The sequence below is a fragment of the Drosophila albomicans genome, chromosome 2R (assembly GCF_009650485.2).
Source record: "Drosophila albomicans strain 15112-1751.03 chromosome 2R, ASM965048v2, whole genome shotgun sequence".
NCBI lineage: Eukaryota > Metazoa > Arthropoda > Insecta > Diptera > Drosophilidae > Drosophila > Drosophila albomicans.
This window is the reverse complement of record NC_047631.2, coordinates 10336033-10351513: the sequence shown is the minus strand read 5'-3', so window position 1 is coordinate 10351513 and position 15481 is coordinate 10336033. Positions and strand designations below refer to the sequence as shown.

The window sequence follows — 15481 nt, the reverse complement described above, 5'->3', positions numbered from 1 at the left end:
GTTTACGTGATATTATTAAATTAAATGCTTTACATTTCTTTTTGAATTTTGTTACTGTCAAACACTTTGCCTTTTGTTTTGTTTCTAAATCGATATCATTAATGTGTTTTGCGCAAATTACAATTATTGTTTCAGTTGAATGCAAAAGAAAAAAGTAAAATAATTTCTGTTAATTTTAGTTTAAGTTTAGTTTGTGACAAATTGTGTATTATATAATTTTATGCGATTTTCAAATGAATGCGAAAATAATTAAAAACAAAACCTTGAGTTTCATTTGTTTTATTTATTTGACGAATAATGCTGACATCAACATACACATAAACAAATAGTATAACACAAAGCCCATCCATGACATTGAGGGACCTGCAAGGGTCACAAAATCTATAACAAGAATTGATTAACAAAAGTTATATACGTAGAAGACAAGAACCTATTTACTAACAAGTACATAAAGTACACATACATACAAATATAAAATATATTCGATAAACAAAACGATAGAAACGATAGAAAAACAAACAAATGTCTTCACACCGACATATACGTAATTGAATGATATTCAAATCTTTATGAACGACTTACACTGAGAGAAATTTAAAGAGAGGCAGAGATAAAACGAGAGGTGGCGGGAGAGAGAGAGAGAGTGAAATGTGAAATGTGCAGCAACTCTTTGCCCCCCCAAATATTTGTAAATAAAATATGCAGTGGATTGCATCCCAGTTATAAGACGAAATAAAGCATTAACAATAAATATATAAAAACAACAATTACACATTAAAATGGTTCGCTGTGCAACATTTGATTGGACTTTTCCACGCATGAAAAGTGTCTGAACATTCGGAATGTGCCAGCAATTGAAGTGTGGATCTATATAACTATGGATCGATAGCATGCATTATGAGAAACCTAATCTTAAGCCAACAACAATGAAAATTAATAAATATATTAAAAAACTAAAAAATTGTATTCATAAATTTCATAATTTCGCAACGTCCGATTTTTCGCGTATTTACATCGAGACCACATATTTGTCGACCTTCATTTAAAACTTAACTGAATTCGATAGCAATGTTTTTTCTTTCCTAATTTAAAAGGTTATTTACTCTCTTCTGGGGATATTCTACTTTTACTATATGTTATTCATTTTATTTAAACGTTAATTTATTTATAATAATATCTCACAAAACTACTCTCAAAAGTAAAAAGACAATATAGCATTTTCTTTAAATGTTGAGGGTGAATAGAAAAATAGCTAATTCACATAAATCGATAAGCATATCTCTTTTGTTCAATTTTATTTAAAATCTATTACGGAACAAATCAATACAATTGGTTAATTTGATCATATAACTATTTACTATTTCATATTTGTAGATAAAACAATATTTATGGCTTTGAAATAAATAAGTTAGAATTCCTCTGATAAAAATTGACAATTTGGTTTCCAAAACCAATAAAGACTGGCTGAGCACAGTAATATGACTGGATGACTCTGCGTAGTATTTTCTCAACATCATCCCAATGATTGAATTTGAGTCGGGCAGCAATCTCGTAATGGCGCATAAATTAACACTGCCTAATGCAGATGTTGCGGATATTAATTAAGGGATATAGATTCCAATGGCGCGCAAGACACATGGGGTCGAGATGGCAAGGGGGAGAAAAGGAAAGGAGGTATTGCCAGATTTGCAATTTGCAACGTTTGCCACGTACAGACGAAATGTTGCAAAACGCCTTTAATTAAATTTAATTAATGCGGCAACAACTCAACGGATTATGATAATAAGAGCACACATAACGACGCCCTTTATGGGAGACACATGTGCACAACAAGCCGAGCAGCAGCAGCAGCAGCAGCAGCCAAGGACTCCCAATCGAGGACGAAAGGAGACAAGGAGGCAATAGAGACACAGGCTGAGGCTGAGGCTGGGGCTGAGGCTAGTCGCTGTCCCGTTTTTGGAGCAACGACAGCATAATGGCTGTGTCAACGAGCTGCTGTCGTTGCTGTTGTCGCTGCTGCGATGAACAGAAATGGAAGCGGAAACGGAAACGGAAGCACAAGCACGCAAATGGCTCATGTATGCAATAAAAGAAACTTTCGAAAACGTCAAAATGGCGTTCCGAAGATTGCCCCATTGATGATGAGCGGGCTGTCGAATGTGTGTTGGGCTGAACTTGCAAAGTGAAGTGGAATAGAGTAGAGTGAAGGGGGCACGAAGCGGAGGAGTCGAATCGAGGTAGTCGCTTGTCCTGTGCTGGGCGTGGACATTGTCATGCGAGGCACGTAGCTTGGCATAAGTTCACATTTGGATGCTGTTATTAGAAAAGTTTGTGCGATAAACTGGCCCCGAAGACGATCATCGATGCTATAAGGCAGCGTTTCAAATATTTTTTATATCACTACTACGTATAGTAAGTACAGACACACGATATGCATCAAACATTCATATGCATTCACTTTATTTATATATTTAAAAATTCATCTAGCAACTTAAAAACATTGGGTGTGGCAATAATATTAGCTGTGGATTTATTTCTACAAATCAATATAATTGTGGAACAATTTGCATAGAAATGAATTAATACATTATTTAACTATTTATTTCTTTAATAACAAATGAAATAAAATAAACACGTTTTCTATTAAATTAGAATAGATAGATAGATATGTAATACACTTAAGACAAATGTTTAAATTTTAGGCTAGAAATTTTTAGGAAATATAATCAACATTTTTAGGAATTCATTTATATTTTATTATTATTTAAATTGGCTCAGTTTTAGAAACAACCTGTTTATCTTAACATTATGAAAAGTACTTCCTCATTTTTTGACATTACTTTTACTTACTATTGGACTAATCTGACACAGTTATAAAATTATTTGCTACATTAATAATATAAATTGCATTTAAAAATCGAGTGGAGTCTTAGATAACTTATAAATTGTAATGCCAATTAAAAAGTTTGTGCATTTTGCAAAGCCATCACTTGATATATTTTAGTTCTATTTTTTTATATATTCGATATAACAGTAGAAACAAAAACAAGGACTAGAAGCCTTTTTTAAATCTTTTAATTTTGTTGGTTATACTATAGATTACTTATAATTGGTAAAGCAAATAAAAAAGTCTGCTCACATTTTTGTGCATTTTACAAGCACCCGATCATTGAGAATTCATTTGTTGGTCCTTCTCGATGCGCTGTTGGATGAATGTGCTGCATTGGATCAGCGTTAGTCAGCCGTGTAATTCTGATGCCAAATCGCACATAAACTATGACATTTTATGGCATTCAAATTAGTTCGCGGGTTGCGCTCAGCAACGAAAAAAAACAAGAATTACAATATTTTGACTTGCAAAGGGCACAAACAAAAGCCGCAAACGCGATGCGCTGATCCTACTTTAAATTCAGCTGATGTTTAGACTTTGCCTTCGCTGCCATTGCCGCTGCTGTTGCTGCTGTGGCATATGCGCGGTCTAATTACAACGCCGCACAGCTGTTGCCCTTGCCACGAATACTCCATCTCTCCTCGCTCCTGGTTGCGAGGAGCTGTATCCTTGGCTGGCAACAGCGTGGCAAAATGGTCGCGATGCTGGGCGAATGTAATATCTGGCAATTACAGAGCGCGTTTCGTTTAATTGAAACATAATTTTGCATAAATAAAACAAGGCATAAAACACCCTCTTCCAATGGTGCTCTCTCCCCCTCTCTCTTTCTCGCTCAGACACAGTCGCATCCCCCTCAACCTGGGCCGCCATTAATGCACAAAGGGTGTTTTAAACAATACACAGAAAAAAATGCAAACAAACACGCCTCATTCCAGTCTCTCTCTCCCTGTGCAATATGTGCGAATTAAGGGTCCCAATTGCAAACCTTGTCGCAGTTACCCATTTTCAGCAAATGACAACCTGTGCCCATGCCCATTGTTGTTGTCGTTGTCGTTGTTGATGCGTCGTGTGTATCTCACAGCTCATTGCGAATGCACAGGTTGATTTTATCCCCTGGCACTTTTTCATGTTTCCCTCACTCACATGTGTGTGTGTGCAGTCATAGACCTCTCTAGTCCAGAGTTCTTGCTCTCTTCTTTTTTTTTTTTTTGCACATGCCGCGCAACTACATCATAATTTATTAACAAAATGAAATGAGTTTTGCCTTTTTTCTCAGTTGGCCTGCGTAATATTTACTTCAAAGCCCATGGCGCACATTTTTCACATTTTCCACTTTTCAATATGTTTGAATGAAAAATGAAAAATTTGTAAAACAAATGAGAAATTATGAGCGCTTCGGTTCGACAACCCGATCGACTGGCATTAGTTTAATACTCAATTCCATTGCGCCCCCCTTTCGGGTCTTCGGACTGACATTAGCACTAAATTTCAACTAAGCGATCTTCAATATTATAATAATCCAGCTGGATGCCAACCGACAAATGTGCACCGCATTCAAATGAAACACAATCTTTTTAATATCCACAAGCCATTCCCCCACACAATCCCCATGCCATATCACGATTCCTGTCTCGCCTCAGTGAAAACCATTCGCCCACGTTTGACTTTGGCTACTTAGAAAACAAACCCACCCCTCAATCCGCCATAATCAAGGGGCGTAAAAGGGGGCGGTTAAACAGGAGCACAAGCAGGCGTTTAGGGCTGAAAAGACGCTGCGAAGGCAACATTGCAAATTTTTGTTGATTTAATAAAATTGCACCCATGAGACTAATTTATATGGAATGTTGGTAGTCGAAAAAGGCGCCGAATTGGTTTCAGCATCAGGTACAACGCTGCCTTCCTTGTTAGGCCTTGCACAGTGCTACGAATATTGCAAACATTACTTCGCTGACAATGGGAGAAGTATAGAAAAGAACACAACTTTCTGATAAATTATAGCTTATTATTAAAACTAGCCGAAATTAATATATACATATAATTCATATCAATGTCAATTATTTTTAATATCTGTACTATCAATGTACTGAATATTTTTAAGACAAGTATATTTCAGTTTCACAACTGGGCTCTAGTTTGGTTCATCGGGTAAAAGCTTTGTATTACGAGTAATATACTACTTTATTCGTTAAAGTCAGCTATCTTTCTTTTTAAATCAAAGTTTTCCAGATAAATTGTTGAATAAATATAGTTTGCTTTATTTGTTTTATATTTTATATATATAAATCTACGAAGAAACTTATAAGCGATTCTGACTATTTAAATTAAACAAATACAAATTATTCAAGTCAGTTCACGAACTTAAGAAGCATTGCTTTAATATACATTTTTTAAACTTGCAAGTATAAAATACAAATTAATATCATTTGAATAAATATAAAAAAATTAAATTTTAAGAATTTTTTATTGAAAACATAAGCATTTGATGCAAATCAAATTTAATATATTAAAATTTGAAAAAGGAAAGTATTTGTAATATTATTATTTTTTTTATTCTATTTGTTTTTGAGTAGTAAATTTAAGAAATATCTACTTTTATCGATAAAAAAGTTAAATATATTTTTTTCCTTATCAAAAATATTGTGAGCAGAAATTAAAATCATAAAATAAAATCTTAAAAATTTAAGATTATTTAAAATATATGTTTATGTGCAACTATAAGTTTCTTTTCTTTGAGATGCGAGTAAGCAAAACGTATAATATGTAAGTTTTTCCCAATCATGTTTTTGTATGCCACACCACTGTAAAAACAAAGGAAAAGGGAATACGAGTAGCACGAATTCGAAGGAAACGTTGGTTTGTCACTCGCAAGGCAGTTTCACGGTCGCCAGTTACAGTTTCGGAACTTCTGTTATCATTTCGAATTAAATTTGGCAACTTGAACATTGGCTTTGGAAGACTGAGGACCCTTGCACATGGCTGCTGGCAAACTCATCCCCAAAAATACAGCTCAGCACACGGCACCCTCCTAGTAGCTATCTCTGTGTGTTTGTGTATGTGAATGTGTGTTTCTGTTGAGCCCATTTGCTGATTTATATTGCATAATAACGTCGAGCTGAAAATTGCCTCGACTACGACTGCGACGATATCGCCATCTTGGCAATGTACCGAGGAGGTCGCAGTTCCTTGAAGGAGGTGCGCCATGTGAGGTGATTCAGGTCGGCGTATACTATTTGCCAGCCAATAAACATGATGAAGGCAATGCACCGACTTCTCCGTCTACGTCTACTGTACAACTGCCACTTGAGTCCGCCTTCCTTGTCAGACTTCGTCCAGTGCCAATTGTTTTGATCTGTGACAATTTACGAGGTTCCTTTCGGCGATTTCGGGCGAAAGTTGATGCCACATCTAATCGACAAGAGATGCTCGATAACCATTTGCTGATATATGCCTTTTGAGCACAGCCGCCTTCTACTTCTATGATGGCTGCCACTTGAACAGATGTCAGCGCGCAAATATTGTCGACTTTCGCACAATACAATAATATTTAATAAGGCATTCTTCACTGCTGCTCACACACAAAAACAGAGGAGAAATATACAAATATCTGAGACTTCGTCTGCTTCGACTGCGACTTCGGCTGCGATGCGTCTGTGGCCGTGACGTATCTGTCAGATTAAGGAAAGGTCATAAAGTGTGGTGAGCAGGGATGACACCCGGTCAAAGGGAAATAGAGAGAGAGCCACAGACAGAGCCAACTAACGTTGAGATACGGCCATTGTTTTGCCCTTTATGTAAGCATAGCAGTTGGCCATGCCCTTTGCCTTTGCTTTTGCCTTTTCCTTTACCTTTCCCTTACCCCCAACCACTTTGAATTTCTCTGTGCGCTGTCCTGCACAACCCGGTTATAATTTTAATCGTTTGTCTGTAGGCACTTTTCATTTTTGTACTCTTATTGTACTCTGATAAACTCTAGTCACATCTATTGCTTTCTGGCTTGTATTTCTGCCTTGGGCTACATCTCGATTTCATTTTGCAATTGAACAACATTTACGACTGTAAACAGACATAAAACTGTCTCCCTCTCTCTCGCTTTCCTTTTTCTCATTCTCATTTTCCCGTGTGGCGTTGACTATTCCAAGTGCAGCACTTTGAATTTGATCCTGCTGCCGCTGCAGCTTCTGTGCCCGATCATCTCTCAGCACCTTCGACAATTTCCGCTAGCCCAACGCTATTGCCATTACCATTGCCATTGCCATCGTCATCGTCGTCATCGCCAGCGACAGTTATGACTACGGACGGCACATAAAAGTGACTTTAACGGCAGTAAACAGTTCATAAAAACTTGCAACCACATGCTCCTAGAGGCCAAACGCTGCTGACGCGCGTCTCGTTTGCACTCAACTCTCATATTTGCCAAATGCCGCTATGGCGAAGGTTAGCTGTCCAAATTACTCTTTGTTAGAATTCGTCATCAATTGGTCCCAGTCTCATAAACACGTTTCGATTAGCCTTTAATTTACTATTGACTATTTCTTCATTTCTCTATTAGTAAGCGCATAATTGATGCTCAATTTGATTGCATTTTATTTCTATGGCAAACTAATGAAATTTGTTGTTTAGTTTTTGCTTGTTTATACCTCTAAGCAGACCCCAGAAAAAATAATTACTCACATGTTGAATGTAACTCCATTAAACTATGGGAATTGCCTTAAATAAATTTAATTCAATTATTAAACTAGAACCAAATGTACATAGCTGACAATTAAATTAAATTTTATGTATTTATAAAGAGCTGACTTACTAATTATAAAACTATAAACTTCAACCTGTGTCAGATGCGGCCTTCAAGAATAAAACTTAAAAATATGAAAAATCAAAATCAATTTAATATTTTAATTTTTATTTTTTTAAATGAAATACATACAAATATTTTTAGTCTGTTAACCCTTATGTGTAAATATGTCGATTATATACAAATACAACCAAAATATTATAATATGATATTAATATTTGTTCATTTCATTCACATTAGAAAACCGTAATTTAATATTATATAATATGTTTTCTACTACTAATAATGAGTAATCTACGGCATGTCGAAACTGAAATTATTTTTTTTACAAATATGAATAAAAGCTAGGCTATAAATTAAAGGACATCGATGGGATCTCTCTGAACACCTCCTCAACTGTTTATAAATATACATATAGTACGATATTCTCATACATAAATACTTCTCATAATTCCTCATAAAACTATCCGCGCTGTAAGTGAATTTGAAGCGCATTCCAAAAATTCCTCGCGATGAAAAAAATTCATTTTGTGAGATTGAGTTTCTTAAAAATTAATTTAAGTTTTTACGCAACAATAACTCAATCAAAGACAAATGCTTTTTATAGTAAGTTCCCCACGCATTTGCTGATAGAGTTAAATATTATTATTTTGGGGAATTGAAGACGACAGCGCACAAAGAAATAGCGTCAGCGGCAGGTGTCATATTAGTTGGAATATCAAGTCGATTAATCGCAGTGCATATTATTAAGATTGGAAAACAATCGCAGCTCTTTCTTATCGACACATTTCATGGCTAGCTCAGATTACTTAACCAAAAAAAAGTTTCAGAGAAAACGCTTTGCAATTTGAAAGACAATCGGCCCGCAGTAAAGTCTCTCTCTCTTCCACTCACTATCTTTTTGACTTGTAATCTTTCTCTCTCGCTCTTTTTCAACTGTCTTTGGGCAGCGGCCATTATGTGCACATTTTTATGTATCTGTGGGAAGGCACGCGGCTCAGTTCCATCTCCATCTGCATCTGCATCTCTCAGTTGGAGCTACGCTACCTGCGACTGCGTGCGTGTGATCCCAAAGATGCAATTTATCTTTTTTGTTGCCCGCTTTATGGGCCATAGCGTTCTTTGTGTTATTCTTATTAGCAATAACAACAACAATATCGAATGGGTATTCGATTTCCTTGTTGCATTCATTTTGTTCTCTTCGTTCGTTCTTTCTGGTTTCTGGTTCTGACTCCACGCGTTTTCCTCTTTTGGGGTTTTAATTTAAAATGGAATTGTGTGATTCTGAAGATACGAGACCGAGCAACTAAGCCCAAGCTGTCAGCCTGCGGCCTGTGACTGTGACTGTGGTTGGAACTGTGGCTTTGCCTTTGCCTTTGAAAAAACACAACTCCAACCACTCCAAAACTCTGCCTTCAGTCCACTCCAACGCTCTCCTGCTTGGCTTCGTCATGCAGCCGCGTTTCGCTCGAAATGGAACGAATGACTTTGTCTGTGATAATTTATGGCCGCAGCCCAAAACCAAAAACTTGCACCACAACTGAAACTCGAACCCAACTTTGCCTGTGTCTGCGGTCTCTTCCACGTCTCGCTCTATCTCTCTTTCTCTCTCTCTCTCCGTCTTTCCGTTTCTTTCTCTGTTTGAGCATTGAAACTTTTTTGCCATCATACCCCGCTCAACCCTAAAAGCAACATCCTGATGCTGCTGGTGCCATCATGACGTCCGTGCCTTTGTGGTCTCATATTACCACTGCCCCTTTGAGCCCGACTCTGGCTGACAATTGTCCCATCTTTCTCTTTCGCTTTTTGGCCAACTTGGAATTGTTCATGCTTTGGAATTCTGTTGTCAACTGTTTCCAGTGCACGTTACTCGGATTAATTAAAATTTTAAATCGCTTCGGTGTAACTGTTCTTTAGCCAGAACACAAATGAAACGGATCTACAAATAAACAGAAAGAATAAAGCGAACACAGTTCAGATTAAATTCAATTCAATTCCATATGCAAATGCCTGACATGTTAGCTTGATTATGTGTTAATCTCATTGGGGCCCCGTTTCCTCAGTCAGTGTCAGGCAGTGGCGAGGGGGGGAAAGAGACAGCGGTTTTATCGACCAAAACATGTCGTAGGCCCGACTTTATCGAAGCCATTAATTGCAACATAAATTTGTTTTATTTTAACATTTCGCATCGCCGTCTTTATCGAAGGCGCATTTAACTTATAAGTCGACGTTTAAAGAGAAACTGCCGAGAATCGGAGACAGCGCAAAACTTGTTTTTTGGAGACGCCCAGCTCCAGCAATAATACTAAATATATGTACTTACTTAGCCGCAATAACAGCAACAACAACAACAAGAACGCCAACGACAACAACATGAACAACCGTTGACGGCTTTTATTTCAGTCAAACCGCCAATTGAATCATTTTTATGAAGCCCATTCGAATCATTGAAATACTCACCCTACATCCAAAACTGTCATCTTGATTGGCCGTTTCTAACTTGGCTCACACAAACACACACACTTGCATACTTTTATAGAAAATTCGAAAAGCAAGCGGAAAATGAGACAAAATGTCGGTAGGCTCATTAGTTTTATCACGCCTGATAGGTTTAGGCCATAACATTGAGTAATGCGTTTCAATTTAAATGGCCAACTCAGCCACTTAATGGCCAACATTTGGTTACAACCCAAAGCGCAGGTCGCGACTAATGAGTCATATCTATGTACCCATATATAATCTTTCTTATGCAATATGTGGTCACTTGACCTCTATATAAAAATCAATATTCTCTGTTTCGGTCTCATTAAAGGCATTATACTAGGATGGCTAAAATCAAATAATAGTATTTAGAATTAAACATAAATTTGCTAAATATAACTACATACATTCCATATCCTTATTTACAATTTCTCTTTGTATAAAATTTAATTTAATTTAAAAGTGTTCAAGTAATTAAGAAACATTAATTTAAAAATCATAATATAAATTAAAATAATAAAAATGTTCATGAGCTTAACTCATGTTAAGTTTTGTTCTTTTGGGGTTGAACATTGGCTTCGGAAGACTAAGGCAAACTCATCCTCATCACAGCTCGGTACACAGCATCCTCCCAGTAGCTGTCTCTGTGTGTTTGGTTACCAATTATAAAGAATATATGTATAAGAATATAGTAAGTTTAATATTTTGCAGGTAAGTGTTGTTAGTTGACCAATAATGAAGAATATCGTAATCACATATTTCAGAGTAAGTTAACTTAAGGAAAGAATATCTGAAGGTGATCCAAATATTGACCCCAAATACTCAAATGACCTTGTTAAAGTAAAATCGGATCTGATATTCGCACTCTGACCATATTTGTATACAACTGGGGAAAGAAATCAATGGAAACGAGTTTAAGCTGAAACAAAGACAATTCAAAAATTTTTGTCGCCGACAGCAACTCAGTTAATGAGATTTTTTAATGAATATTAAATTAAATAAAATTATTGTCAACATCAAATTAAGTTGCAAATGTTGTGTATCTCATTTATATTTTACTCGTTTACAAAATTGTATTTAATTTATTTATGCAAATATTTATGGAAGTATACTTTGTTCATTAAATTATTCAATTAAAACTTGTCTATAGCACTGATCAATGGAGTTATTGCCGGTTTAAATGACGTATTAAGATTTCACAGATTAAATTGCGATCGTATTCTACAAACTTCTTACTTTACATTTCACAAATTTTAAAGTATACATTGATTCTCTTCCTAGGTGATGAAACAAAATTAAGATGAGCATTTTCGAATATTCCAATTCGACTATTTTTCATTCATTCACATTAAAATGTACATGAAAAAGCTACAATGCATAAAATGAGTTTTAAGATATTCCATTTAATTATACATTTATTAATTTACATAGGGGTTTTTTTCTTTGTAATACTAAATGTGGGATACCTAGATTTCGTTCTGAAGATATTAACAGCAAGGTCCACATCCCCCGCAGTACGGTCCGCAACCCCCATAGCATCCACCACAGGGACCACAATATGGTCCACAGCCGCCACAAGGCCCGTAACATGGTGAACAGCAAGATCCGCAGGGTCCGCAAGATCCACAGCACGAATAGCATGGATAACACATCTTGAATAAAGTGGACTATAAAATAGTTATGGTTAAAATCAAAATTATTAATTTTGTCTCATATTTACTTCACCTTTTGATTCTTCACAGAAATAGGTACTATTTGGGATCGTTCGCTTGTCTTTACTTCAAATTATCTCCCAATTTAACGTATGAATGTTATTTTGTTACAAAAAACAAATAAACCTAATGACGTTTCAGAAAATAATTAAAGTTATATTTTATAATACAATTTATGATTTTTTTCTTTCAATAAAGAAAAAACCTTACATTTGAGAGAAACCCCACAAAAAGTTCACAAAAAGGTTCAGATGTTTACTGGACAAGCCTTAAAATTGGAATGGACATTATTTGTATTTCTTCCAGCATCGTAGCTAAGTTTTATGAATTTTAATTTCATGGACTACTAAGATGCTTAGTTTTATTTTTTAACATTTAAATGCGTTTTTGATGAACATCACACCAGGAAGCAATGTTCTTTTACTGCTTAAAAAACTCAGTATTATTTCCTACATCACTCTAGTTAATCTGATAAGAACCGAGGAAAATCACGCAGACTATGTGCAGACCTACCTAAGTTAAATTTTATTGCTATTAGCTATTTTGTTATTTGTTTTGTAACGATTGAGTCTCCAAATTGTAGAGTACTCATCACTGGGTCCAAGCTTAAACCAACACTTAATTAGAGCAAAACACCTATCTGAATAACTATTACATATTGAAGTTTATATTCCATTTATTTTGACACTTTAAAATGTACTTTCTAAATAAACTCTTATGAACCAGGGAAAACCGCGCTCATATTTTATTGCTCTGGTATAATACACTCATATGCAGCCTATATGCAAATCTAACATACGTACGCTATATTTTATTGTTCTTAGCTAATATGATCACGGGGCCTAAAGTCAAACCATTTATTTTGACACTTTAAAATTTTATTTATATTGTTTTTGCGATACTAATTGAGGGACACCTAGATTTCGTTCTGAAGATACTAACAGCAAGGTCCACAGCCCCCGCAGCACGGTCCGCAACCCCCATAGCAAGGTCCACATCCACCACAGGGACCACAATATGGTCCACAGCCGCCACAAGGCCCGCAACATGGTGAAAAGCAAGATCCGCAGGGTCCGCAAGATCCACAGCACGAATAGCATGGATAACACATTTTGAATAAAGTGGACTATAAAATTGTTATGGTTAAGATCAAAATTATTAATTTTGTTTCATATTTACTTCACCTTGTGATTCTTCACAGAAATAGGTACTATTTGTCTTTACTTCAAATTATCTCCCAATTTAACTTATGAATGTTACTTTGTTACAAAAAACAAATAAACCTGATAAGATTCAAAAGATAATAAGAATTATATTTTATATTTTAAAATTAAATTTATGCTTTAAATTTAATGAAGAAAAAAACTTACATTTGAGAGAAGTCCCACAAAAAGTTCACAAAAAGGTTCAGATGTTTACTGGACAAGCCTAAAAATTGGAATGGACATTATTTGTATATCTTCCAGCATCGTAGCCCAGTTTTATGAATTTCAATTTCATAGACTACTAAGATGTTAAGTTTTATTTTTAAACATTTAAATGCGTTTTAGAAGAATTTCACACCAGGAAGCAATGTTCTTTTACTGCATAGAATTTGATATTAAGTGTATTTTCTACATCACTCTAACTGATCTAATGTAATACACTCCCATACGAACTCACTATGCAGATCTACATACGTTGCTCTGGTATAATACACTCATGTGCAGCCTATATGCAAATCTACGTACGTTATATTTTATTGTTCTTAGCAAATATGATCACGGGGTTCAAAGTCAAACCAATATTTAATTAGAGTTTATATTCCATTTATTTTGGCACTTTAAAATTTTATTTTTGTTTTTGCGATACTAATTGTGGGACACCTAGATTTCGTTCTGAAGATACTAACAGCAAGGTCCACAGCCCCCGCAGCACGGTCCGCAACCCCCATAGCAAGGGCCACAACCACCACAGGGACCACAATATGGTCCACAGCCGCCACAAGGTCCGCAACATGGTGAACAGCAAGATCCGCAGGGTCCGCAAGATCCACAGCACGAATAGCATGGATAACACATCTTGAAAGATTTCAACTGCAAAAGCAGTTATTATGAAAATAAAAAAGCTTGTACTTGACTTATAGTATCTCCACGGAAATAGGCACAATTTTGGATCGTTCGTCAATCTTATTTAAAAATAATTCTCAAATGAAATTTTCACTTTGTTACAAGAAAACAAATTAACCTGTAATTATTTCACAAATTAACAAGTTATATTTTATGCTTTTCAAAAAACAAGACTCACAATCGAGAGAAGTCCCACAAAAAGTTCACAAAAAGGTTCAGATGTTTACTGGACAAGTCTAAAAATTGGAATGAACATTATTTGTCCTAATTCTGACTTCGTAGCTATGTTTGAGAAATTTCAATTTCTTTGGCTACTGTGATTATTATAAATATGGCTGAGAAATGCGAGTACTTATGACATGCCAAAGCGTTTTGATTCACAAAGAATTAAAGAATTCACCAAAAGAGTCCGGCAGCTTGCTGTAAGTATGTATTATTATATATTATGTAAGCATATCATAAGTAGTGCAATCATAATAATAACGCTACAATCGTCAATAGCAAAAGTGAATAAATAAATAAAAAAAAAAATACTGAAGGTCATATATAGTAGATACTATTGCATTTACATGGAGTACAACCCCAAACTGGAAATACAAGTAATAACTTCTAAATTTTCTATCTGATCGCACCAACATTTTCACAAATTTGTATATACCAAAATTTAAGATTTTATCAATATGCGGCAAAAATTTAAAACAAAAGTTATATCATGTATAAGGAGGCATCTCCGACCCTATAAGGCATATACATATATTCTTGATCAGCCATAACAGCCAAGACGATTCAGCCATGTCCATCTCTTCGTCTGTCCATGTGAGATCTCAGAGTATATAAGAGATAGAGCTATAGCTATGTCTCGACAGCATTTGTTATGTTTGCACGCAGAGCAAGTGTGTTTCAAATATTTGCCACGCCCACTTCCGCTCCCGGAAATCGACGAAATCGAACAACAAGCGTATTTTAAAGGTAGAGTCGCGAAATTTTGGTATATAAAATAATAACTACACAATATAACTATTTGTGATTCCTGAAAATTTGGCTGCAATTAGATAAAAATTGTCGAAGAATACTTTTGTATGGACAAAAACGCCTACTTACTAGGGATTCTAGATGCTTTGGCTGACAATCTGGTATATGTTGCACTCTATATATAGTATATCTTAATTGTAATATCATACCAATATTGGTATACATATGTATATACTATTTAATACATTTCTTTAGTACAATATTTTTTATGGTATATTTTGGCATATTTTGAGAATAATACCGCAATTGCTTTCTTAATTATTTTTTATATACCGAGGCTATATATGTACTATATTTGTTTGTTATAGTTTACATTCAAAATACACCATAGAGTGCAAAATTTGTTTTTTGCCATAACATACAATTATTTCTATTTCCACTATACATATGTCTAGCGGGCGTAAAAAGTGGCAATTGTTTTAAGACCATTCCATTTAAATTTACAATTTAAAATTAACCATTTTAT

General features: G+C 35.3%; 1 long non-coding RNA gene across 2 annotated transcripts; it reads right to left on the bottom strand.

The window, feature by feature from the left end:
• Positions 1–11546: 11546 nt before the first annotated feature.
• On the bottom strand, positions 11547–14656 carry LOC117575568 (uncharacterized). Of its 2 annotated transcripts, XR_007955293.1 has the most exons (8): positions 14642–14656; positions 14162–14403; positions 13606–14101; positions 13246–13378; positions 13060–13158; positions 12086–13001; positions 11889–12001; positions 11547–11830 (listed from the first exon to the last, which is right to left on the bottom strand). It is a non-coding gene; the product is annotated as an uncharacterized LOC117575568 (long non-coding RNA). The 2 variants fall into 2 exon arrangements; XR_007955294.1 differs by lacking the exons at positions 12086–13001; positions 13060–13158.
• Between the last annotated feature and the right edge of the window lie 825 nt (positions 14657–15481).